A 26,587-nucleotide genomic window follows, 5' to 3' on the forward strand; every position below is an offset into this window, starting at 1 on the left:
AGGAGGCTTCCTGCGGAGCTTTTGCATTGCATAAAACCATAGGTAGAATCCTGAACCCCATCCAGAATCTTCTGAGGTGGGAGATTTCCACTTGAAAAGACAAGCAGACCAGCCTGGAACGTCTAGAAGAACAGAGATATTTCTTGAAAGAAAGACCGGCAGGAAAAATTTAAAAATAATGGCAGTCTGATTGACTACTACAAGAACAAGCAAGTTCTTTGGCTGGGAGCCATCAACGCAAGTGGTTTGGTCCCTTCAGGGCAAACGCCCTTCCAAGATTAAGACTCAAGGGGAATACACGAGCAGGCAAAGCAGCAATGAATTTGTGACCTAAATCCTACCATGTTCAATAGAGTCTTGTGAACCCAGATTGAGACCTGGTTGGCCAGCATATGGACAGACCTGGGAACTCCTAGGCCCAGAGATAGTGACATGGCCACAGAGGACAGGAGCAGAGCGTGAATTGCCCAGCTGATATGAAGTGAGGAGAGATGCACAAGAACACCCGTAATTGCAGATAGTATCCACTTGACCTGGCTTCAATGGCCAGAACTCGACTAGAAGGGAAGAAAGAGGAGGAAAAAAAGAATAATCTGCTACAATTTGATGACCTTGACCTATGCTTATGGATGTAGTAGCTCAAAAGAGGGAACAAATCTTTATAGTGCGGATCATTCCCTCCCCCTCAGTACACAGGGTTGACAGAGATAGGCAACTTAGACATTGGCTACCCAAAAGTGTGTGTGTGTGTGTGTGAGTCTACAAAGACACAAAGTGACTAGCTTACAAGATTTCAAGAGGGAAACTAGTTCCAGAGAGTGCAGAGGAAGTTAGGTTCTCCACTGAGTGGTTTCCAATCTGCCTGGACAAGGCTGATGAAAGGAAATGGGGATAAGACTCTTGTGTTACAATAATGAATAATTGCTATCAGGACTGACTGTGTGGATTGAAAATGTAAAGGTGGATGTTTTGTAACAAAAGGAGGGGAGTGGTTGATTTTACAGTCCAGGAGCAGAGGTCCCTGAGACCATCAAAGGAGAGAGTGCAGTGTGGGACCCTACCCAGAGAAGCAGTGACACCAGTGATGGAGGCAGAAATGATGACTTGGAGAGATGGAGCAGCTGTTGAGTGTGAACTCAGGGAGGGAGAGGTGCTGTGTGCTTGTGGCCGGGGGGCAGACTTGCGGGGTGTACCCTTTGGTTGTTTGATGATGCACGGAGGGGATTGTGATCATTGCAATGAAACGAAATGGGATAGGTTGAATGTAAAGCTAATGTTCTCCCACATAAACTATCACATAACTGGCAATAAAAACTTAAAAAAAAAGAAAGAAAGAAAGAAAGAAAGACTATACAGGGTCACCATAGGTTTGAACTGACTCCATGGCACTTAACAACAACAAAAACAATAGCATTGTTCTTTAGCATCCCATAAAGTCAACAAGCAAAATGCCTTGAGCATTACAAAAACTGTTGGAATGACCTTTGCTCTTCATTTGCATTTGTCTGCTTTTGCTTTGATTGGATCACTTCCACCTCTTGGTAGCTATTGCTTTGAGTGTGCTTTGCCTTTATGATCATACTGGCAAAGTCATGCTGGTACAGTTCTTTAAAGAAATGATTCAGGATCTTGATTACATTGTTTCAAATTTCCATTGAAAATTCTGCTCTTGTCTGCAGCTGATTCAGGCACAGCAATTTTGGCACCTATTGAGCAAAAAGTTTATTCAGCTATAAATTTTCAGTCAGAATTGTGTAAGCCAAACCAACTAACCATTTTTGTTTGTTTTGTTTTAATTTTTGCTGTTAATCATCAGTTCTTTTCAACTAGGAACAAACAAGATTAATTTTATCCTTGAAAATTGGTATGGATTGTCTGCCAATGAAAGCTTCATCTTCAATTTCTCTTATCCTTTCTTCAAACAAGTCAGACCTTCATAAATTGCTGATTTCTTTGGACATTGTTCTCATAAACTTTTCTTAAAGCATCAATGATTTCACTATCCTTACTCTATCCACCCTATAGTTCTCACCTTTCCCCTTCAGGATTCTTTTTGCTACAAAAACTCTAAGGACATTTAAAAGGAACACAATTTGAGTCCTCTGAGAATGCCAAAGATGAAAATACTGCCTTCAGAAGTGTAGAGACCTAGATAGAGGATATGTCAAAATACATTAGTTTAACATTTTGAAATTATTATTTTTTCTAATAAAAGTGTCTATGAGGTGGAGTCCTGCTGTGGCACTGTAGGATGAGAACTGGACTACAAGGTCTGTTTAAATCCAAGGTCATGTGTTCAAACCCACCAGCTGCTCCTTGGAAACATTATACTGGGTCATTATGAGTCAGAATCAACTGAACAGCACTTAGCAACAACAACATCATTAAAATATATGAAGGTAAGTAAACATATCTTGCTGTGAGATCACATTGTTGTTGTTAAGTGCCATCTAGTGTTCGTCTCATAGTGTATCTATACAGGGTTCTTGAGGAGCAACTGATAGGCTTGAACCACAGATGTTGGGGCTCAAACCAACCCTGTAGTCTAGTGTTTATCCTACAGATTCACACCAATATAGAATCTAATTAGCAAGAATAACACTATTGACTCTGGAAAAATGTAACTAGACATCTGAATGAAACAGAAGGAGGAAAATCTTCCACTGATTCACTTAGAAAATTACTCATCAACTCCGTTTATAGAATAGGCTAACCAAATGTACTGACTATAAGTAGGTAACTATACTATAAGCTACTAAGGCATTTTAGGTACAATTTTCAATATTTTTTGTTTTATTTCTACTTGCAAGAGTCCCAGGGATTAGCTAATTATATCTCTGTTACCAAGACTTAGATTCTGGGAACAGATATTCTCTCTTTCTTGGTTCACAACTTCCCCAGATACTATTTATCCAGTTTTTAAAAAGATGGAAGAGTGAAAGTCAAATACAATCCAGGAAGAGTTTGAAAATGACATTGGATAGAGGAAGAAATCAGATATGGTGATTTTCAAGAGACAATGGTGATGACATCATAGTGAAAACCAAGCATTCAGTCATTGATTGAGTCAACTACAATCATAGTAACCCTATGTTGCTGTTTTCAAGTGCCACTGAGTCTGTTCAAATTGATAGCAACCCTGTATATATTTTCTAAAGAGTGGCTGGTGAGTTTGAACCACCACCTTGTGGTTCAAACTGACCTTGCGGTTCAGTGCTTTTTTGCACAATTTCACACCAGGACCAATAACATCATTGTAGCACTGTTAATGTACTGGACTGCAAAGCCAGTTTGAACTACAAGGTCAGTGGTTCAAGTTCACCAGTCATTCCTCAGAAACCCTTTGTAGGGTCTCCTTAGGTTGGAGCTGACTCGACGACACTTAACAACGACAAAAAATTGGGAAAAGATGAAGTTGTCAAAGACTTCATTCTGCTTGGATACACAATCAACACTCATACAAGCAGCAGTCAAGAAGTCAAATGATTTATTGCATTAGGCAAATCTGCTGCACAAAAGACAACTTTAAAGTGTTCAAGAACAAAGATATCATTTTGCAGACTAATGTATTCCTGACCCAAGCCATGATATATTCAGTCACCTTATATGCATGTGAAAGTGGACAATTAATAAGATATATTATAGAAGAATTGATGCATTTCTGTTATGATATTTGAAAGTAATATTGAAAGCATCATGGACTGCCAGAATAAACTCTGTGTTGGAAGAAGTACAGCAGGAGTGTTCCTTTGTAGCCAGGATGGTGAGACTTTTGCCTCTCATACTTTGGACATTTCAGGGGAACCAGTCTCTGAACAAGCACATTATGCTTGATAAAATGGAGAGTCAGCAAATAAGAGGAATTGTGCCAATGTGATGGCATCAGCAATGGGCTGAAGCGTAACAGTAGTTGTGAGGATGGTGCAAGATGGAGCAGTGCTTTGTTCTGTTGTGCGTAGGGTCGCTATGAGTCAGGGCTGACTTAGTGGCACCTAACAACAGCTGCAACAAGAAATGTTGTTGTTGTTGTTGTTGTTAGATGCCATCGAGTTGGTACCAACTCATAACGACCCTACACACAACAGAACGAAACATTGGCCAGTCCTGGGTCAACCGCACAATTGTTGTCACTCTAGAGCCCATTGGTTGCCACTTTGCCCATCCATTTTTCTGGGGGTTTTCCTCTTTTTCTCTGACCCTCCACCTTACCAAACATGATCTCCTTCTCCAGTGACTAATCCCTCCTGACAATATGTCCAAAGTATGAGAGATGAAGTTTGGCCACCTTGGCTTTTAAGGAGCACTCTGGCTGTACTTCTTCCAAATTGGATCTTTTGGTTTTTTTGGCAGCCCATGGCACTTTCAATATTCTCCTCCAACACCATAACTCAAAAGCATCAATTCTTATCTGGTCTTCCTTATTCACTGTCCAGCTTTTATATACATATGAGGTTATTGAAAATACCATGACTTGGGTCAGCCGCACCTTAATCCTCAAGTTGACTTCTTAGTGTTCCCAAGACTATGCATTTTTATGGGAGCAGGCAACCTCCTTTTTCTCTGACAGAAGGACTAATATATTTGGACCATTGACCATGTGACGAGGAGCCTAACGATTATTCTACTGCTTCACCAAAGATATTTGAAATAATAAGAGCATAAATAGGGCAAATTCATAGATTAGGATAGTACAGAAAGACAAGATTGTAACAATATAGAAGGATCAGGAAAAGAAGGCACTTACAAAGAGATAAGAAAACTTTAAATATTATAAAATAGAAAAGAAACAACAAAATTTCAGTAGTATGACTCATCAGTAGCACCACCTATTCCTCAAAAACTTTATAGAGTACGGAATGATAAAAGTATTTTGTTATATTACATTTGCCTTTAAGGTAACCTTTTTAGAGTGCAGATGTTTTAAATGCAGAAGGAAAGAAAAGAAAGAATCAGAAAATTTTGATATTAGAACTTCAAAATTAAACAAGCACCACAGGATACGGATTTTTTAAAAGGCGTATATTAATATAAGATGGTAGCTTAGGATGCATAACATTCAACAAAAGGATATGCAGTTTTTTGGGCCATGTGGGATGACATGGGTTGAAAAGATAATTAATTAATAATGTTATTGTTGTTAAGTGGTGTCAAATGGATTCTGACTCATAGAGACCCTGTATAGAGTTTCTAAGGAATGGCTGGTGGGTTTGAACAGCTGACTTTGTGGTTAGCAGCTCAGTGTTTACACTATAATGTCAAACTAGAATAAACATGGCAATAATTGAAGGAGTTCTTAAAATGAGAAGAAAGTAGTGCAGAACACAATATTCTGGAGTGTGAAAACATTTTGAAAGAGATATTATGAACTTTCAATAAAGCTGATATAAAAATAGCATATGTTTTTTATACATTATCATTCTATTCCCCAGTTTGTCTCAAAGTATAGTCAACAAGCTTTATGTGATTGCACTAGAGTGATTTACTGCCAAAGGTTACACATTATATTTAAGAATAACCATGTAGACACTAAGGGATGGTATGGTCATTTCCCATTTACTTTCTGTAACTTAATGGGTTATAATTGATTAGGGAAATGCAAACTGATAATAAAATTTCACTAGGATAATGGTAATTTTGCAGTAAATCCCCATTCTTTTTAATGATACTAATTTATTAGCATTCTTTTTGTCTGGAATTTGTACAGAAGACCAAGATTTAAGACATCTATTTATTGTTGCTTATAATGATTTTTACTTTGAAAATAGATTTAATAATACCTAGGTTTCAAATAAGAGCTCATGATTACCCTGTGGAAATCATTAGAGAGTGAAAACTTACAAACAACTCTCATTTATATCTCTTCTCATATCCCAGCAGCACAAATATCACTAATTTTCTTCTTTCATTCCAATTCTGATCTTATCCCATGTTATTACCAATAATTACCAATGAAGCCCCTTTTCACATATTTAAAGCAGGTTTGTAAATTTTGAATTGTTCAACATCTTACTTGACCCGCTACCTGTAATTCTATCGATTTACTCTTGCAAACTATTTTAAAAACTGTTGCTGTAGAGTGGATTCTGTTTAGAGTTTCTGCAGTTTTTAAATCTATGTGGGAGCACAAAGCCTCATTTTTCTCCCTCAGAGTGGATGGCAAGTGGTTCAAAGTCCGTAGCTTATTGCATGGAGCCACATTCCCTAATTAGCCATTATAAAATGATAAATTATTTTAAAGATTGAATGTAAATACATCTTAAACTGTTAGATTAAATATGAACATTCCAGTATGCAAGCTGTAATTGCTCCTAAGGTTATCTCTAGTATTACATGTAAAAAAGACAGTTCTAACATCAAGTGGCTATTGCGACTTCTTTTCTGAACAAAGCAGGATTTCTGGAGCTATATAAACAACTTAGAATTTCTGTTAGCATTTGAAATGATGTAAGGAATCATAGAATACAATTATATCTATATGTACACAAGAGAACTAAAACCTAATAGGGGAGGTGAATTTTGAAGATAACACAGCTAATTACAAGATTTCAGGCACCAGAAGTAGCTCAACCCTGGGTCCTATGTATCTTCAGGATAACTTGTCCAAAATATTACCATCATTGCTTCTAAGAAGATCCTGACTGTACATCTTCCAATAAAGAGTAGTTTGTTCTCTGGAAGTCTATGTTACTTTCAATTTTTTTCTCCAATACCATGATTAAAACTCATCAGTTCTTGTAAGGCCTTCATTTCACATGCATATGAGATGATTGAAAATACTATGATTTGGGTCCAGTGTACCTTAGTACCTTAGTACACTTAGTCCTTAGTACTTAGTACACTTAGTACCTTATTCCTCAAACTGACATCTTTGTTCTTTAAAACTTTAAAGAGGTCTTGTACAGCAGATTTATCTGTCGTAATATGTTTGATTTTTAAAAAAATGTTTCATTGTGAATTATGTGATAGTTTACATGGGAGAACATTAGTTTTACATTCATCCTATCACATATCATTACACTGCCATGGTTACAATCCCCTGCATGCATCATCAACCAACCAAAGGATATATCCTGTAAACCTGCCCCCTGGTCATCAGCACAAAACCCCTCTCCCTCTCTGGGTCTAGAGTCCCCAGCCATTTCCTCTCTCCACATCATCATCTCTGCCTCCATCTCTGGTGTCACTGTTTCTCTAGGTGGAGTCCCACATTCTGCACTTCTCCCTTGATGGTCCCAGGGACCTCCACTCCTGAATTACAAAGCCAACCACTCCTCTTGTTTTGCTACAAAATGTCTACCTTTACATTTCCAACCCTCACAGTCAGTCCTGATAGCAATTATTCACTATTGTGCTATATGAGTGCCATCCCCATCTCCTTTCATCAGCCCCACCCAAAAAGACTGGAAATGCTCCGTGGAGATTCTACCTTCCTCTGTGCCCTCTGGATCTAGGCTCACTCTTGAGAGCTTGTAAGCCAGTCACTTCTTGCCTTTGTAGCTCCCCATTTTGGGTAGCCAATGTACAAGTTGCCTATCCCTATCTACCCTGTGTATCGAGAGGGTGGGACTGATCCTCTCTGTAAAGATTTTTTTACTCTTTTGAGCTACTGCATCCATAGGTGTAGGCCAAGTTCATCAAATTGTATCAGATACATTTTTTTTTTTCCTCCTCTTTCTTCTTCAAGTTAAGCTCTGATCATCCATTCACTGAAGCCAGGTCTAATCATCCAGTCACTGAAGCCAGGTCAAGTGACATCCTCACAATTGTTATTCTTGAACTCATTGCTGTTGCCACTATGTCAATACATTTTGTTGGTGATCTTCTTCTTTTTTGCTCTCTCTCCACTTTACCAAGCATCATGTCCTTCTCTGGGAACTTGTGCTTCCTGATAACATGCCAGAAGTATAAGAGATGAAGTCTCACCATCCTTGTTTCTAAGGAACATTCTGGTAGGATTTCTTCCAACATAGACCTGTTTGTTCTTCTAGCAGTCCATAATATTTTCATTATTCTTCTCTAACATCTCAACTCAAAGGCATTAATTCATCGATGCTCTTCATTATTCACTGTCCAACTTTCACATACTTAAGAAACTATTAACAATACCATGACTTGTTTCAGGTGCACTTTGTCATCAAGCTTAAATATTTGCTCTTGAATACTTTAAAGAGGTCTCATATAGCAGATTTGCCTAATGAAATATGTTATTTGATTTTTTGACTGCTGTCTGTATCAGTTTTGATCATGGATCCAAGCAAAATGAAGTCTTGGACAACTTCAACTTTTTCTATATTTATCATGTTGCTATTAGATCACTTGTGAGAATTTTTGTTTTTGTTTGTTGGTTTTACATTGAAGTGCAATTCCTACTGAAATCTTTAGTCTTAAATCTTCAACAACAAGCATTTTAAGTCCACTTTGCTTTCAGTAAGCAAGGTTGTATCATCTGAATATTGCAGGTTGTTAACGAATCTCCCTCCAATCAAGATGCTACATTCTTCTTCATATAATCCAGCTTCTCCGATTATTTGCTCAGCATACAGACTGAATAAGTATGGTGAAAGAATACAACTCTGACATCCTGATTTTACACCATTCAACATTCCCTTGTTCTGTTCGAATGACTACCTCTTAGACTATGTACAGTTTCCTAATGAGAAAAATGACCTGTTCTGGAATACCCCTTCTTTGCAATGTTATCCATAGTTTGTCAGGATGCATAAAGTCTGATGCCTTTGCATGGTAATTAAAATACAAGTAAACATCGTGTTGGTATTTTTTGCTTTCAGTCAAAATCCAGTACACCAGCAATAATATCCCTAGCTCCTTATCCTCTTCTGAATCCAACTTGATCTTCTGTCAGTAACCTGTCAATGTACTCTTGTAGCCATGTTTGGATTATCTTCAGCAATAATTTACTTGCATGTGATATTAGTGGTATTATTTGATGATTTCCATATTCCACTGGGTTAAGGCAATCCACTGTAAATGCTTAACTACTGGGCTAGAAATTGGGCCCAAGGGGATGTGGCCTTGTCCTATGCTGAATTAGCCTTGATGCTCACATCTATACTTTGTTTTGTAAGTCTACACTTGTATTCTATCTTGTATTCAGGCTTGTTGTTGTTAAGTGTGATTAAGTCAGTCCTGACTCACAGGGACTCACAATGACCCTGTAGAGGATTTCCGAGGAGAAACTGGTAAGTGTGAACCTCCAACCTTGTCGTCCAGTGTTTTATCTTATAGTGCCAAACCAGGACTCTTAGCAACCTATAACTCCTGATCCCTACAAGAGTTTTCAAGAGTTCATATGTTAGGAGGGACTTATTGGTTTCCATCTAGGCCTGGTTATTGACTTTACCAGTACTACTGGAACTTTCAATGAAAAGGGTATTCTTCATTATAATTCCTAATATGTTTACACATATATGTGTAAAACTCAGCAAAGCAAAACTATAAAAATTGAAATAAAAATAATTGATACACATAAGACAAACTCATATGTTTGCTATTATTTTGCCAAATAGAATGACAATAAACATAAACTGGGGAAGTTGAAAATTACTATTAAAAATTTGTATTGTTCAATGAAAGATTTCATATAGAAAATTACTGTAGAGATTAAATATTTACAATAATCACTTTTTGTTCTTTTACATCCTTAACTAAAAAATAATTGAAACAGTGATTCTCCAATGTAATACTTTATAAACTCAGTTTGAACAAATGCATGTACATCAATATTTAAAGTGTTTAATGACAAATGAGTTTGCCTCTCATTTATTAATTTATCTCTTCTTGGTGAAATATTAATTCTTCTGACAAGGGATAATGTATTTCTAACGAATTTCTAGTCTTTGTTTTAGTTACTTTCATCGTGGAGAAACCAGTTAAACTTAAGCTGACAGGAATGAAAGAGAGGTTCTAAACAATTTCTGCAAGGTCAGGATCTTTTTCTAATGTGCATCTAAAATGAAGCTAGTATGATTGTATTGTTAATATTTATTTTCAGTCATATAAAGCTAGTTCCAACACTTTATCGTCTAGAAATGCAATTGATTTAAAATTATCTTTCAATGAAGGAAATGTACTTTGGTTTCAGTTCTCATGTAACCTGGCCCCACTAGACATTCACACCTGAAGCCACTGGCAAGTCATCACATATAACTGACACGCGGGGGATGGTAAGCCAGTTACCACAGTATGCACCAGCTTACATTGAGCAAACTAAACAGATTTAATTGTGTTTGCTTGCTAATCTGTATTGAACATGTTCACATGGATTTCCCCTCATTGTTGATGTTGTGAGGGGAAAGGTGAAATTGTGCACAGAGTGATGGGAAGGCACAACCAATTGGACACATGCCTACCTAGCTTGTTGACTCCTATGGTTCTGTGAATTTTCCTTGCCCAAAATGTGTGGCACATCCTCAGATGTCTCAGCCATGTATGTTACATTTTAAAATGTTTTGTCTCATGTTTTGCACTTATCAAATCTCTCAACTATCACTTTGTGGACTGTGCTGCACAGACCATAATTTAAGGAACACTAGACCATACATAACAGAGTCAGCAAAAAAGAGGAAACCCTCAACAAGATGGACTGACACAGTAACTGCAACAATGGACTCAAATATAACAACTGTGAGGATGGCACAAATCGGGGCAATGTTTGTTCTGTTGTGCATAGGGTTGCTATGAGACAGGCCTGAATCTATGACACCTAACAACAACACAGTGTTCATTTATTTCAGCAACTCTACCATTCTTAAAAATAAAGACAGAGAAAAAAATGTAGTCAGTGAAATACTGTATAACCTTGGTTACAATTTTCTCACATTTGAAAATGGGTATTAAAATAACTACTTTATATGATTGCTGTGAAAGCAAAAATAGTTATAGCGACTACTGCATTGGTAAAAAGTTTAAAGAGAGAAAAGAAGAAGAAAAAAGATGAGTAAGAGAAAAAAACAAAGGAGGAGCATGAGGAAGAAGGGGGATGGAAGAAAGAGAGGTAAGGAAAAAAGGGAAGAAGGGAAAAAGGAATGAACAAATGTTATCCTTTAGCGCAATAATAATAAGCAATACCAGTGATTCTCACACACCTGTTCCCTTATTAGTCTCCCCCACCACACAATGCTATCAGATCTGATCCCCTAGGCCTACTCCTTCCTTCCACTTACCTGTTGTGAACTCCATTTTTGCCTGGCATGGAGAATCGAATTCTAGTCCTCAAAGTATTTACTCTTTTTCATGTCTTCCTGCTTTCAGTAATTCTCAGTAGATAGTCTTTTACATTCAACTTTTGGCTACTCTAATGTTTAACTAGATTGAAGAGCTTACAGTCACTGCACCAAAATCTAGTTGTCCCCTGATTAGGCATGAGAACTGGATGCCGCCTCTAACTTAGGGATTCCACACTCTCTGATACCCCCTTTCTTCTTTTCTATGGTCATCTGTTACTGTTATTTGTGTCACAAAGTTAATTCTGACACATATTGAATATGACAGAATAAAATTGTTCAACAGGATCTCCTAAACTGTAATCTTTATAGGAAAAGATCATCAGGTCTTTATCCCACAGAGCTGCTGTTTGCATTTGAATCACCAGCCTTTTGTTAGCAGCCAGACTCTGAATTATTGGGTCACCAGGGTTCCTTCCAGGGCACTGAGACACACTGCCATTGAGGTGATCCCTAGCCATAGCAACCCTACATGACAGAGGAGAACTGACCTTATAGACTTTCTAATGCTGTAAATTTTTATAGAAAAGCAGACTGACGTATCTTTCTCTGCAGCTCATAGTTCCAAAGGGCTGACTTTTCACTTAGCAGACAAATGCTATGACCACTGTGCAATAAGGGCTCTTTCAAAGGACAACTAATGAAATGTAAATCTATGGAATTATGGGTAAAGTTGCAAAATGCTTGTTGTTATTCTTAGGTGCCATTGAGTTGGCTCTGACTCATAACTACCCTATGCAAAACAAAATTAAACACTGTTGCTGTTGTTACTTCTGAGCCCATTGTTGCTGCCACTGTGCCAATCAATTTTGTTTTGCCTCTTCCTCTTTCATGTTGACCCTCCATTTTACCAAACATGATGTCCTTATCCAGGGATTGGTCCCTTTTGATAATACGCGTGAAATATGAGAGGTGAAGTATCACAATCCTTGTTTCTAAGGAGCATTCTGATTGTACTTCTTTCAACACAGATTTGTTTGCTTTTTTGAAAGTCCATACTACTTTCAATCTTCTTCTCCAATACCGTAACTCAGATGCCTCAATTTTTCTAGAGTCTTTCTTATTATAGTTCAACTTTCATATACATATGAGACAATAATTGGAAAGGCCATGGCATTGATCAGGTGCACCTTAGTCCTCAATCTGATATCTTTGCTCTGGAATATTGTAAAGAGGTCTTGTGCAGTAGATTTGCCTAACACAAGACTTCATTTGATTTCATGAATGTTGCTTCCATGAATGTTTATTGTGGATCTAAGCCAAATGAAGTCTTTTACAACTTAAATCTTTTCTCCACGTATCATGATGTCATTTATTGGTTCAGTTGTGAGGATTTTTGTTTTCTTTACATTGAGATGCAACCCATACTAAAGGCTTTTAGCCTCATCCATTAGTATTTTTAAGTCCATTTTGCTTCCAGCAAGTAATGTTGTATCATCTGCATATTGCAGGTTGTTAATGAGTCTTCCTGTAATTCTGATGCCACACTCTTCTTCATATATTCCAGATCTGTTTAGTGTACAGAATGAATAGATAGAGTGAAACACTACAATACTGTAACCCAATCTTCCTTATTTATTATTATTATTCCCCTCAGGATCCCCTGTTTTGTTTGAACAACTGTCTCATGGTCTAGGTACAGGTTCCTCATTAGTACACTAAGTGTTCTGGAATATCCATTCTTCACAACATCATCCATAGCTTGTCATGATTCACACAGTGGAAAGCATTTGTATAGTCAATAAAGCACAATGTTTCTTTAAATATTAAAAAAGGAAACACCTCTCTTGTATTTTCTTCTTTCAGCCCAAATCCATCTGACATCAGCGATGTTATCTCCAGTTTCATTTGTCCTCTTCTGAATCTAGCCTCAATTTCTGCAAATTCCCTGCCAATATATTGTTGTAGCCATTTTTGAACTATCTTCATCAAAATTTTATTTGCATGTGATATTAATACTGATGGATGATTTCTGCAATACGTTTGGCCACCTCTCTTTGTAATGGGCTCGAATATTGATTTCTTTCAATTGTTTGGCTCGGTACCTGTCTTTCAAATTTCAAGAATGCCTCCATTGCTGTACCAGTTTGTTCAAAGGTTTCAGTTTGTATTCTGTTAATTAATGGAACCTTGTTTTTCACTCATACTTTCAGGGTAACTTGACTTATTTCCTCACAATCATCAGTTCATGATTGGTCATACACTTCTTGATATGGATGAACATCAAACATTTCTTTTTTATACTGTGATTCTGTGTATGCCTTCCATCACTTTTTTAAAATACTTTTTACATCATTTATTATTTTGCCAACGAAATCTTTCAGCATTGCAATTCAAAGCTTCAACTTTTCTCCAGTTCTTTCAGCTTGAGAAATGCTGAGTGTGTTCTTCCCATTTGGTTTTCCACTCTGGACCTTTGCACGTTTCATTATAATAGTTGACTTTGTCTCATTGAGCTGTACTTTGAAAATTTTTGTTCAGCTTTATTACTTCCCAATTTATTCTATTTGCTTTAATATAGCTACTCTGGAAAATAAGTTTCAGAGTCTCTTCTGGCATCCATTTTAGTATTTTCATTCTTTCCTTTTTTTGAATGATATTTTGATTTCTTCCTGTATGATATTCTTGATGTCATCACACAGTTCTTTTGGTCTTCAGTCAAGAGTGTCTAATCTATTTAATGTGTTCCTGAGATGGTCTCTGAACTCATGTAGGATATGTTCAAGGTCATATTGTGTTTTTTGTGAACTTTTTTTCATTTTGTTCAGCTTCAGCCTGAACTTGAATATGAATAATTGGTGATCTGTTCCACAGTCTGCTCCTGGCTTTGTATTGGCTGCTGATATTAAACTTTACCACCATCTCTTCCAATAGGGTCAATTTGACTCTTGTGTATTCTATTTTGTGAGGTCCACTTGTATTATTGCTTTTCATAATGTTTAAAAATGGTATTTGTAATGAGTACGTGGTTGGTCTTGCAAAATTCAATCACACGTTCTCTGTATCATTTCTATCACCAAGGACATATTTTTGAACTACTGACCCTTCATCTCTGTTCCTAACCTTGCATTCCAATCACCAGTAATTACCAATACATCTTGACTGTGTGTTTGGTCAATTTCAGAGTGAAGAAGTTGCTAGAATTTTTAATTTTTTTTTATCAGTGCCTTTAATAGTAGTATTAACTGGTCTTCTTTGTAGGTGTATGGATATTATCATATCACAGATAGTGTGCTTTTTGACAGATCTTGAAATGTTCATATTGATGAGGAATGTAACATCATTCCTTTTGAGTTTTTCATTCTTGGCATTCTTGGTTACTTGATTGTTAGATTTGAAATGGCTAATACTAGTCCATTTCATCTCACTAATGCCTAAGATACCAATCTTTTTGCATTCCATTTCATTTTGACACCAATTTTCCTAATTTCATATTTCATATATTCTGTGTTTTGATTAATGATGTTTTACAGCTGTTTCTTGTTTTCAGATTTGCCCCATCAGTAAATGAAGGCCCTGAAATTTTACTACACTTGCATCACCTGTCAACTCTATGAAAAGGCAGTTCTTCCCCAATCATACTTTGAATGCCTTCCAACTTGAGGGTCTCAAGGCACTATACCTGAAAATACTCTCATGTCCTTCATAATGTTTTCATCTTCTGGCACTATATCTGACAATGTATAGATGGATTGACAGTGTGGCAGCATTAATGGGCTCAAGCATGGTAACAATTGTGGTATTGGCCCAGGACCAGGCAGTGTTTAATCCTGTTGTACGTTGGGTTGCTATGAGTCAGTACCGACTGGATGGCACCTAACAACAATGACAAACATTCACTAATAGTCTGACTTTCCTTCCTCATATATCATATTCTAGAAGCTCCACTAAAACCTGTTCACCATTGATGACCATGGTAGTAGTTAAAATACCAGTGGCATACCTTAGTGCATCATAGCAATGCATAAGCCACCATTGTACAGTATCAACTTTTCTAGTTCTTTTAAATAAGTATCATAATTGAAGACTAAAGTTTCACTCTAAAAGTATGTAAGGATAAAGTTTTCAACCTGTATTTCCATGTTGAATTAGAAACAACAAACACTAATTCTTTGTAGATACTTAAAGTTAAAATTTGACAGCAAGAGGTTTCAACTTAGACCAAAGTACAAATTGGGTAGTAGATTTGCAGTGCAATTTTCTCAGCAGCATTATCACAGATGATTTGACTTAGTCAGAGGTTACCAGGTTTCACTTATTAGTTCCTCCTTGATTTTCTTAAAGGAGCCCTGGTGGTACTGTAGGATAAGCATTGGCTGCTAACTACAAGATCAGTGGTTTCAACTCATTAGTTTCTTTACGGTGAGAAAGATGAGGCTGTCTGCTCCTATAAAGAGATACAGTCTCAAAGACCCTGCCTAATGCCACTATAGATTGAAACCAACTTGATGTGGTTTGGGGTTGTTATTGTTTGTTTTGTTTTTGAGATTTGATTAACAGACATCATAGTTTGAGGTAGTAAATTATCTTCAGAGAAAATCACAACAAGAAATAGACTTAAACTTCATAAAATAGAAAATAAAACAACTGAAAAAAATGCACAAATTTTAGAAGCTGAAGTTACTGATAGATTCTTTGGAGACTTTTTTCTTGTTGGATACATACAATCTCTCATTTATTTTTCTCTGTGTATGGTCCATTCTCTTCTTCACTCTCTTTGTTCATAAATGTATGAAGTACAAATACTGTATTCAGGAGGGAACTCAGTCCTCAAGTCCACATCCTGTTTAAGTTACAGTGCTAAAGGCCATCTAAAGTGATCTTCCAAATTTCTGTGCAACATGCTAATAATAATGATGGTAGTGGTGGTGTAGCGTGTGCCGTCGAATTGGTTCCAACTCATAGTAACTCTGTATAGGGTTTCTGAGGTTGTAAAGATTTTTAGGAGCTGAAATCCTCCTTTTTCTTCTCAGAGTGGCTGCTAGATTTGCAATGTTGAGCTTGATAACAAGTAATATTTTTGTGATACACTCTGTACTCACCACTATCTTAATTGCTTCATATATATTACATCATACATTCACCATGAAAAGCCAATGTATTCTAATGCCATATTACAGATGAGGAATATGAAAGTGGAGGCAAACATTATTTTCAAGACCGTATTGAGTGTCAGATCAAAGATTAAAATCAACATGTGAATGATTACAAAGTTCAATTTCTCAATCAATTTGAAAATACAATGTTGTTGTCGTTAAGTGCTGTTGAGTTGGTTCCTACCCATAGCAACCCTACATAGGGTTTCCCAGGAGTGGCCGCTGAGCTTGAACTGCCAAACTTGTAGATCAAAATAATATTGCAGTCCAGTATATCAAATCACAGTGCCACAACAGGACAACAAAAGCTCAAAAATGATCCAATGATTCTAGTTGATTCCTAGGCTAGTTACCTTTGTTGCACATCAGTTTTACCCACAGTAGGAATTATTGATACAGCTCCCAAGAAGAAAGGCTTTGAATCAGAATCTATATTTTAACAAGATCATCATACATAAGAATTACTTGGGTATCTTATTAAAATGTAGAACCAGATTCAGTATACCTGCGTGCAAATATAAATTTTCAGCAGGGGGTGAAACCAGAATGAATCAATTCAAAGCCTTGATGATAAGACAGCAAAGCTAGCTTATGTAGGAAGTTGTACAGGATTGTTAATGAAATTTCTACCACAGGAAATGATCTGTGTTTTTCTTACTGTCTATCAGTATTGTATCCCAGTGGTCTCCCCAGCATCCCTGCCCAATAAGGTTTTTTTATGCAAGACTGAGTTAATGATGATAAAATTATGTTTAAAAATATAATAGACTGAAAAAATCCAGGTGCTGTTCATTGTACTACAAATTGCTTTAAGTATTACATTTTCCAAAAGTAAGATTTTTAGCTAATTTTTAGATCTACTGAGAGGTTAAATAACATTCATCACTTCTACATCCATTTGCTAGATGGCCAATCACTTATACCTGTTCCATACTTTGACAAATCTATTAGAGCTGGAGTAAAAATATAAAAAATAAGAGAGCAGACTTCTCACTCAGGAAATTCAAAGAAACAGAGAAGAAAGCATCTGCTACCTTTATTGTTCAGGCATCCTTTCTACCTTGGGGCACTGTCTACTTCCAGAAGCTACATTAACTTCCACATTTTCAAACTATTCTTCCCCAATTTCCTTTACCTTTGTGGGTCCATAATTATGATCGAAGTGGTGTTTTGTGTTGTGCTTTTTCAGCAAATGCTTTTTCTTTTAGAGAAGTGATTGCCACATCTTTATCAAAGATACTGAATTAATATGTTACTACTGCATAAGAAATTATCAAGTTTTGGAATGTCAATAGCTTTCTTCTCAGAGTAAAACAGCAAAGTAATATCTTAAGAAGAATCAATTTTCCAAATTTCGCTCTTTTTATGTATAAATGATATTGTCAAGGAACTGCAATAAATTGAAGCCTGATCTAGAGGATGCAGAATGAGTGATAATGTTGCTAATGTCAAAGAGATATTGGATGAAATCAGAAATTAACAGAAAGATGTCTATATGCATTTTATTAACTATGCAAAGGCATTAGAATGTATGGATCATGACAAATTATGGATAACATTGTGAAGAATGGAAATTCTAGAATACTTAATTGTGCTCCTAGGAAAATTATGCATAAACCAAGAGGTAGTCATCAGAACAAAGGGCTATTGCATGGTTTAAAATCAAGAAATGTTTGTGCCAGGCTGTATGTTTTCACTTTGCTAATTCAATCTGTATGGTGAGCAACTAGTCCAAGAAGGTGGACTATATGAAGAAGAACTTGGCATTGGGATCAGAGAAAAGTTTATTAACAACCTTTGATATGTAGATGACACATCTTGCTTGCTGAAAGCTAAGAGTTCTTGAAGAACTTACTGATGATCATCAAAAACTTCATCCTTCAGTACTGATAACACAATATAAAACAAAAATCCTCACAACTGAACCAATAAGCAACATCATAATAAACAGAGAACACATTGAAGCTGTCAAGGATTTCATCTTACTTGGATCTGTAGTGAATGGCAGTGGAAAAAAGTCAACAAGTCAATCTATTGTATTTGGCAAATCTGTTGCTAAAGACCTCTTAAAGATTTAAAAATACTTCATGAGTAGGTGAAAGCTGAACATTTAATAAGGAAAACCAAATTAAAATTTGTGACTTTGAATTACAGTATTGAAAAAGAATATTAATTGTACCACATACTGAAAGAAGTATGAACAAATATGACTTAGAAGAAGTGCAGCCAGAATGCTCCTTAAAAGTGAGGATGGTGAAATTTGGCTCACATACTTTGGGCAGTCACCATCATATATAAGTTTGTCATACTGTGGTGGCTTGGATATTTGATTTCTGAAGCTGTGCTATGGGTACTTTAAATACCAGTGGGTTCACCCATTGTGGACAGATTTCAACTGAGCTTACCGACTAAGACAGACTAGGAAGAAGGAAAGATGGACTACATACAAATAGTTAGTCATTGAAAACCTTATGAATAGCAGTGGAGCACTGTCATATAACAACAGAATATTGAATACTGAAGCATGATAAAGAGCACAAGAATATTGTCATACACAGAGCCAGAAGATGAGCCCTTATGTTGGAAGACACTCAAAATATGACTGGGGATGAGCTGCTTCCTCAAAGTAGAGTTGAGAGTAAATTGTTCAGACCCTCCTTTGCTGACGGAGAACAACTCAAAATGAGTAGTTCAAAATGTGTCATCCATTAAAAATTGAAACATGGAATGTATGAAGTATGAACTTAGAAAAATTAGAGGTTGTCAAAAATAAAATGGAACACATAAACATTAGTATCCTAGACATTAGTGAGTTGTTATGGACTGCTGTTGGGTCTTTGAATCTGACAATCACATATCACATAGTTTACTATGCCAGGATTGACAAATTGAAGAAGAATGGTGCCACATTCATCAACAAAAAAAAACATTTCAAGATATATCTTGAAGTACAAGTTGTCTGTGATGTATACATCTACAAGGAAGACAAATTAATACAACTATTATTCAAATTTATGCACTGGTTTGTCACGAAAGCCAGTGATGATGAAATTAAAGAATACTATCAATTTCTTCAGTCTGAAACTGGTCAAACATGCAATCAAGACGTACTTATAATTATTGGCAATTAAAATGCAAAAATTGAAAACAAATATGAAGCATCTGTTATTGGGAAATAATGGCATTGATAATAAAAATGTTTCTTGTCATTTGACATGAATAGAATTATGCAAAAATAATGACTTCTTCACTGCAAATACATTTTTAAAGTAACTTAAAAGACGACTATACACATGGACCACACCAGATGGAATTTACAGAAACCAAAATGACTACATCTGTGGAAAGAGATAATGCAAAAGCTCCATATCATCAGCCAAAACAAGGCCAGTGGCAGACTGTGGAACAAACCATCAGTTGCTCTTATTCAGATTCCAGCAGAAGCTGAAGAAAATGAAAACAAGTGCACAAAATCTGGCCTTGAACAAATCCCACCTGAATTTAGTGATCATCTCAAGAACATATTTGATGCATTAGACACTAAAGATAGAAAACCAGAAGTTGTGGGATGACATCAAAAAGGAAGAAATTAATAGGTCATTAAGATGACAAAAAAGAAGGAAAAGACCAAAAGCAGATGTTAGAAGATAGTCTGAACTTTCTTTCCAGTATAGAGATGCTAAAGCAAATGGAAGAAATGAGGAGGTAAAAGATCTGAACAGAAAATTTCAAAGGGCAGCTCAAGAAGACACAGTCAAAAATTACAATGAAATATGCAAAAACCTGGATTTAGAAAATCAAAAACGAAGAACATGCTCAAAGTTTCTCTGAGGGAACTGAAGAAAAAATCCAGCCTCGGCTTACAATGTTGAAAGATTCTATGGGAAAAATATTGAATGATGCAGAAAACATCAAAAGAAGATGGAAGGAATACACAAAGTCACTGTGCCAAAAGAAATGGTTGAAGTTGAACCATCTCAAGAAGTACCATATGAGGCACCAGAGTTTTGACCGGCTTTAAGGGAGTCACAGATCCAGCTCTACGTGGTCACCTGGATTGATAGTTGCAATGACCGTCCACTCCCTGGAGGACTTGGACACCTTCAAGTATAGTGACCTGCAGAACTTGGCCAAGAGACTGGGCCTCCTGGCTAACCTGAGGGCTGATAAATTGTTAAAAGCCTTGAAATCAAGCACACCTTCAACAGGAAGCAAAGAAAGAAAATGAGAAACAGACTGAAAGTCAAACTTCTTCATCGTCTTGTGATGAGAATGAGATACAAAATAGAGATCAGGAACAATTGGAGAGGAAAACAGTCACCAAAACACAAAACACAGAGAAGGCGCATGACAATTGAAGGGAACCCTAACTCCCAGTGTCATTCAGAATTGAAAATAAGTGATCCCACTGAATCCCAGAATCGGGAGCAGCAGGTAAACCAGGATTTCAAAGCTGCTGTAAAAGTTCCTTCTCAACCACATGAGAGCCAAGTTGATGAGAATTCTGTTTCCATGGAAAAAAGCAGAATAAATGGTAATGAAGATTCAAAGATACCTTCAAAAAGACAGAGGTCTCTATACAAATGGTTTTCCAAAAGCTGGAAAAAATAAAAAATCTGGAAGCACTACTCCAAATTTTAAAAAGCTTCCGGAGGCTCATTTCAAGGAACTGGAGTCCATCGATCAATATGTTGAGAGAAAAAGGAAACATTTTGAATAGAACAACAATTCACTTAATGAATTGAAGAAGTAGCCTGTTCACAGGGGTGTGGTGTTGACTCCAATATCGACTCCAGTTCTGCTCTGTGGCTTGCACTCCCGGCAGCCAGCGACGCTCGCAACGTAGATCTCAGGGCACCACAAGTCGGAGCATTTTGTATACAAAGCGGTCAGTCAAGTCCTCCATGTTCTCGGCAACAAAAATGAATGTCAGGTTTTTGGCTGCTACTGAAGATAATGAGCATAAACGCTCACTGACCAAGACTCCAGCCAGAAAGTCTCCACATGTTGAATGTATCTGGGAGTACCCCAAAAGGCCTGACTGTGCTTGAGACACAAAAGTTAAAGGCTGCCAAGGCTGATTCTGCTGCTATTATTACCCCCTTCAAACTGACTGCAGAGGCAGTGCAGACTCCTGTGTCCAGTAAGAAACCAGTATTTGATCTCAAAGCAAGTTTGTCTCATCCCCTCACCTATGAGCCACACAAAGGGAAGCTGAAGCCATGGGGGCAATCTAAAGAAAATAATGCCATGAATGAACATGTAAGCAGAGTGAGCTTCTATAAGAAAATGTACAAACAACCTCATCTCCAGACAAGGGAAGAGCAGCGGAAGAAACATGAGCAAGGACGAAAGGAGAAGAAAGCAAAGGTTTTGGGAGCCCGGAGAGGCCTCACTATAGCAACAGATTTTTCTTAATATTCTGTTATTCTAAACCATTTTGTCTTTGCTTCTGTAAATATTTTTATGCTGTCCTCACTTTCATAAAGCCCTCTTTCTACTCCTGTGTTTATATGTTAGTGTCTGTGGCCTCCACCTACTGTAGTTCTTTAAAGAAAATAACAAGTTAAACATAGGGACGCTTGGATGAAGAGGTGTCACATCTTCAGTGTCTAATATAGAGAATCCAGTAATGAAATGATGGGCCATATGGTTTAGTTATGACATCAATATTTTACCCGTGTGAAAAATGTTTTTGTCTAAGCTTATATAAGTACCTTTGTCTAAGCTCATATATAAAATCACTTCATCTAACTGCCATGTAATCTCTCATTATACTCTTAAGACGCTACCTAATTGTAGCATGCTTATTTTAACAAAAAAGTTGCAGGGCCATATGGAAATTTGAAGATGGCTACTTTAAGGATTACTATGTTCTGTAGAGCTAGCATCTTATTCAATTTATGGAAAGGACTAGAGTTGCTTAGCATTATATCCACTTTGTTGCACATAAGTAGAGCTTTTTGTACTGCTTAAGATTTTCATAAATAAAATTTTTTCTCATTAAAAAAAAAAAAAAGAAGAAGTACCATATGATAAATAGCCAATAATATTGAAGGAAGAAGTCCAAGCTTCATTGAAGACATTGGTAAAGAACAAGGCTCTGGAAATTGATGAAATACAAATTGGAATCTTTCACCAAAGTGATATAGTACTGGAGGCACTCACTAATCTATACCAAGAAATTTGGAAGACAACAACCTGGACGACTAATGGATAGAAATCCATATGTTGTGCACATTCCAAAGAGAGGTGACCCAACTGAATGCAGAAATCATTGGACAATATCATTAATATCACATGCAAGTAAAATTTTGCTGAATTTAATTTAAAAGCAGATGCAATACTATATTGACAGGGAACTGCCAGATGTTCAAGTAGGATTCAGAAGAAAACATGGAATAAGGAATATCATTGCTAAAGTCAGATGGGTCTTGGCTAGAAGGAGAGAATACCAGAAAGATGTTTACCTGTGTTTGATTGATTTCTCAGAGGCTTTTGATTACGTGGACCATAACAAACTACGGACAACTTTTCAGAGAATGAACATTCTGGAACCCTTATTTGTGTTTATGAGGAACTTGCACATTGACAAAGGGCAATTTTTCAAACAGAACAAGGGAACACTTAAAGGTTTTAAATTAGGAAAGGTATGTGCCAGAGCTGTATCTTTCACCATACTTATTCAATCTATGTGTTGAGCAAATAGTCTGAGAAACTGGATTATATGAAGACAGACTTGAAATCAGGATTGGAGGAAGACTCATTAACAACTTGCTATATGCAGATGATACAACCTTTCTCTTTGAAAGTGAAGAGGACTTCAAATACTTACCAATGAAGATCAACGACCACAGGCTTCAGTATGGGTTGCACCTTAGTATAAAGAAAACAAAAATAACATTAAGATAGATGGGAAAAGATTGAAATTGTCAAAGACTTCATTTTGCTCAGATCAACCATCAACACTCATGGAAGCAGCAGTCAAGAAATAAAATTACTTTTGCATTAGGCAAATCTGCAGCACAAGGCCTCTATAAAAGATTCAAGTGCAAAGATATCAGGTACACCTGATCTAAGACATGGTATTTTCAATAGTATCACATGCTTATAAAAATTGGACATTGAGTAAAGAAGACCATAGAAGAGATGATGCATTTTGTTGTGGTGTTACAGTGATACAATGGACTGATGAAGTGGCTGCAGCAACAGACTCAAACAATTGTTTGAATGGTGAAGGACCTGGCTATGTTTCACTCTGTTTTACTTAGGATCTGTTGCTAGAAGTCAGAACAAGCTCAATATTACCTATCACCTGCATTAAAATGTATTAATATATGGCTATATTTCTCAGTATTTAGTTGCCTCCAGCCTTGATTTTGTTATGATTGTACTTTAATGCTTTTTAAAAATCCCTATAATCTTTGAAGTTCTATTTTATTTCTATCATTTTTATTTCTAAAACCTGTCTGAAAGGTTTTATTTCTCTTTTAAACTCATCCATCTATATTCTATTTCTTAATGAAGATTGATTTTTTTGCAACTTGAGCCAATTATTTCTCAAACAAGTGAAGGCGATTTTTAAAAAAAGAAAGGAACAAACAAAAACACTTTCTCCTTAGAAATATCCTTATCTCATGTTCAGAAGGATGTCCTATCTGAAGCCTGAATTTATTATCTGAAATCTTAAGATGATGCACTCTGGATAATGTTTTACAATTTTGATACCTGGAGATTTTAAGCATTGTATTTTGAGGAAATTATACATGTCAACGCTTAACAGAAAGGCAACACATTCAAGCAACTTTAAAATGTAAATATCTGATATTTCTAATATGGTTAAAATTCCTTTTGAAAGTATCAAATTTGTATTCCAATAAACTAAGAAAGTAAAAATTTTTTTTTTCTGTTATGGTGTCAGTACTTAAATGCCATTTTCTCACAATGGGAAATAAGCTAAATGCTATTTAGGTTTTCCAACCAGGAGATGTTGTTGATGAATTGCCATCAAGTCGATTCTGACCCATAGCGACCCTGTATAGGGTTTCCGAGGAGCAGCTGGTGAGCTTGAACCGCCGATCTTGCAGTTCAAACGGCTTTGCAGTCTGGCACATTAACCCACAGTGCCACACCAGGACTTCTAACCAGGAGATAGTAAATAATAAATTTCTGAATGAGTGAATATATGAATAATAAATAAATGAGGGAAGAAATAAATGAGTGTTGAATACATACTACTTTCTCCAAGGTGATCCATATTTTAAAGTTTTAATTTTATTTTCAAATGACCTCAGTTTAAAGAAAACAAAAATATTTTTCAATATTAATTCTGAAATGGATCTAAAATTAATTTTTTTTAGAAGCTAGTACTTATTTGTCTGTGACCAAGAATCTTTTAAAACACTGGTACCCAGCCCTACCCAAGACAACTTAGTATCTCTTGGGTTGGGATGAGGCATTGATATTTTTAATGCTTTCTAAATGTTGGAAAATACTACATGTTCAGTAAGATGAAAAGTATCTTCAACAGCTACAAGATATAATACAAATCTTTAGAAGTTGTGTCAACAAATATATTAGAAACAATGTTCAATTCTGGAAGCCTTATTAACTGCCAAAGTTACATCAGTCATCACCCCCAAATTTCAGCTATGTTTGTGGACCTATACCCTTGACTTATCTAGTGTATTGAGGGTTTTCAGCAAATGCTCTCCTTCAAAAGAACAGATTGCTAGTCATTTATCAAAGATACAATAGTGTAATCTGTATTTCTGTGCAATAAAAGCAAATTTAATGGTCTAAAACAACCCTATTTTTTAAAGAGCTCTGTAGGTCAGAATGCTGGGGTGCTTAACTATGCTCCTAGCTTCTTATTGTTGTTGTTAATTGCCGTTGAGTCGGTTCCGACCCATAGCGACCCTGTACAGGGTTTCCGAGGGTGTAAATCTTTACGGGAGTAGAAAGCCTCATCTTTCTCCCGTGGAGTGGCTGGTAGTTTCAAACCGCTGATCTTAAGGTTCGCAGCCTGATTAGTAACCACTACGCTACCTAGCTTAGGGTGTCACAAAGCTAAAACAAATGTACTAACCAGGCTGGGCTCCTATCTGGAGGATCCAGGGGAAAACCAAAACATAGCAATAAAACAAACCTACTTTCAAACTCTTTAAAGTTGTTGGCCAAATTCCTTTGCTAGCAGTTGTAGGAATGAGCTTCTCATTTCCTTGCTGACTGTCAGGCTAGGGTTAGTCTCAGTTCTATAGGCTGCCCACATTCCTGGGTAAATAGTCCCTATTTCTTTAGCAGCAAATAGAATCCCTCACATATTTTGAATCTCTGGTCTCCTTTTCTGTTACCAGCAGAACCTTGAACTAGTTTATTTCAGTTTTAGCTCCAGCTGAAAATTTGCCTTTCCACCCCAGAAATACTGAATCAGAATCTACATTTTAACAAGATCCTTATAGATACCTAGGTGATTCATGTTAAATGTAGACTCTGATTCAATATGTCTGGGATGGAAAGGTAAATTCTCAGCAGAGAGTTTGAACCAGAATGAACTGGTCCCAAGCCATGGGTTAAAGCAACCAAGTCCCAAGGGAGGCTTTAATAAGAATACATATATGAGGGTGAGTAGAAAATTATCTGAACTCAGATTATATTAAAATACCTGTCCACATCCACAGCTGATGACAACATTGAGTGTGCACATGAAATGATTCTGTTGAAAAGATGAGTGAGAGTAGATTGTGTGACAAATCATTTGCAAATCAGTCATGGTTCTGCCTACAAAATAATCCATAACAGATGTGCATTTAGAAAAGTTTTTGTGAGGTGGGTACCAAAAGAAGCATATGGACATCTGCAAACAAAATTTGGACCTATACACAAAGGAAGGCAAAAGTTTCTCAAAAAAAAACCAACAGCAACAAAACATTACTGGTGATGAAGCATGGATTCTTCACTACAAATTTGAGAGTAAATGGCAGTAAACATCCTCAATCATTGACCAAGAAAAAGCTCAAAAGTCAAGAACACCAAAATTGATGCTTAAAATGTTCTGGGATTGTAAAAGGGCCAGTAGTAGAACACTATCAGGAAAAATGTTCATCAAGTAGCAACAGTGCTTGTTACAGCCAGATCTTTACTAAAGAGTGAAGCTTAAACGTCGGATTAAACAGAGCACTGCTATCCCAAGGTGTTGTGATCTTGTTTGACAATATATGTACACACACCTCTACCCACACTGTTTAC

At 36.6% G+C, this 26,587-nt stretch overlaps 1 pseudogene; it reads left to right on the forward strand.

Annotated features, from left to right (window-relative positions):
- Positions 1-20,408: 20,408 nt before the first annotated feature.
- LOC102839095 lies at positions 20,409-21,757 on the forward strand (annotated as a pseudogene).
- The last annotated feature ends 4,830 nt before the right edge of the window (positions 21,758-26,587 follow it).

This window comes from Chrysochloris asiatica, unplaced genomic scaffold (assembly GCF_000296735.1).
Source record: "Chrysochloris asiatica unplaced genomic scaffold, ChrAsi1.0 scaffold00058, whole genome shotgun sequence".
Taxonomy (NCBI): Eukaryota; Metazoa; Chordata; class Mammalia; order Afrosoricida; family Chrysochloridae; genus Chrysochloris; species Chrysochloris asiatica.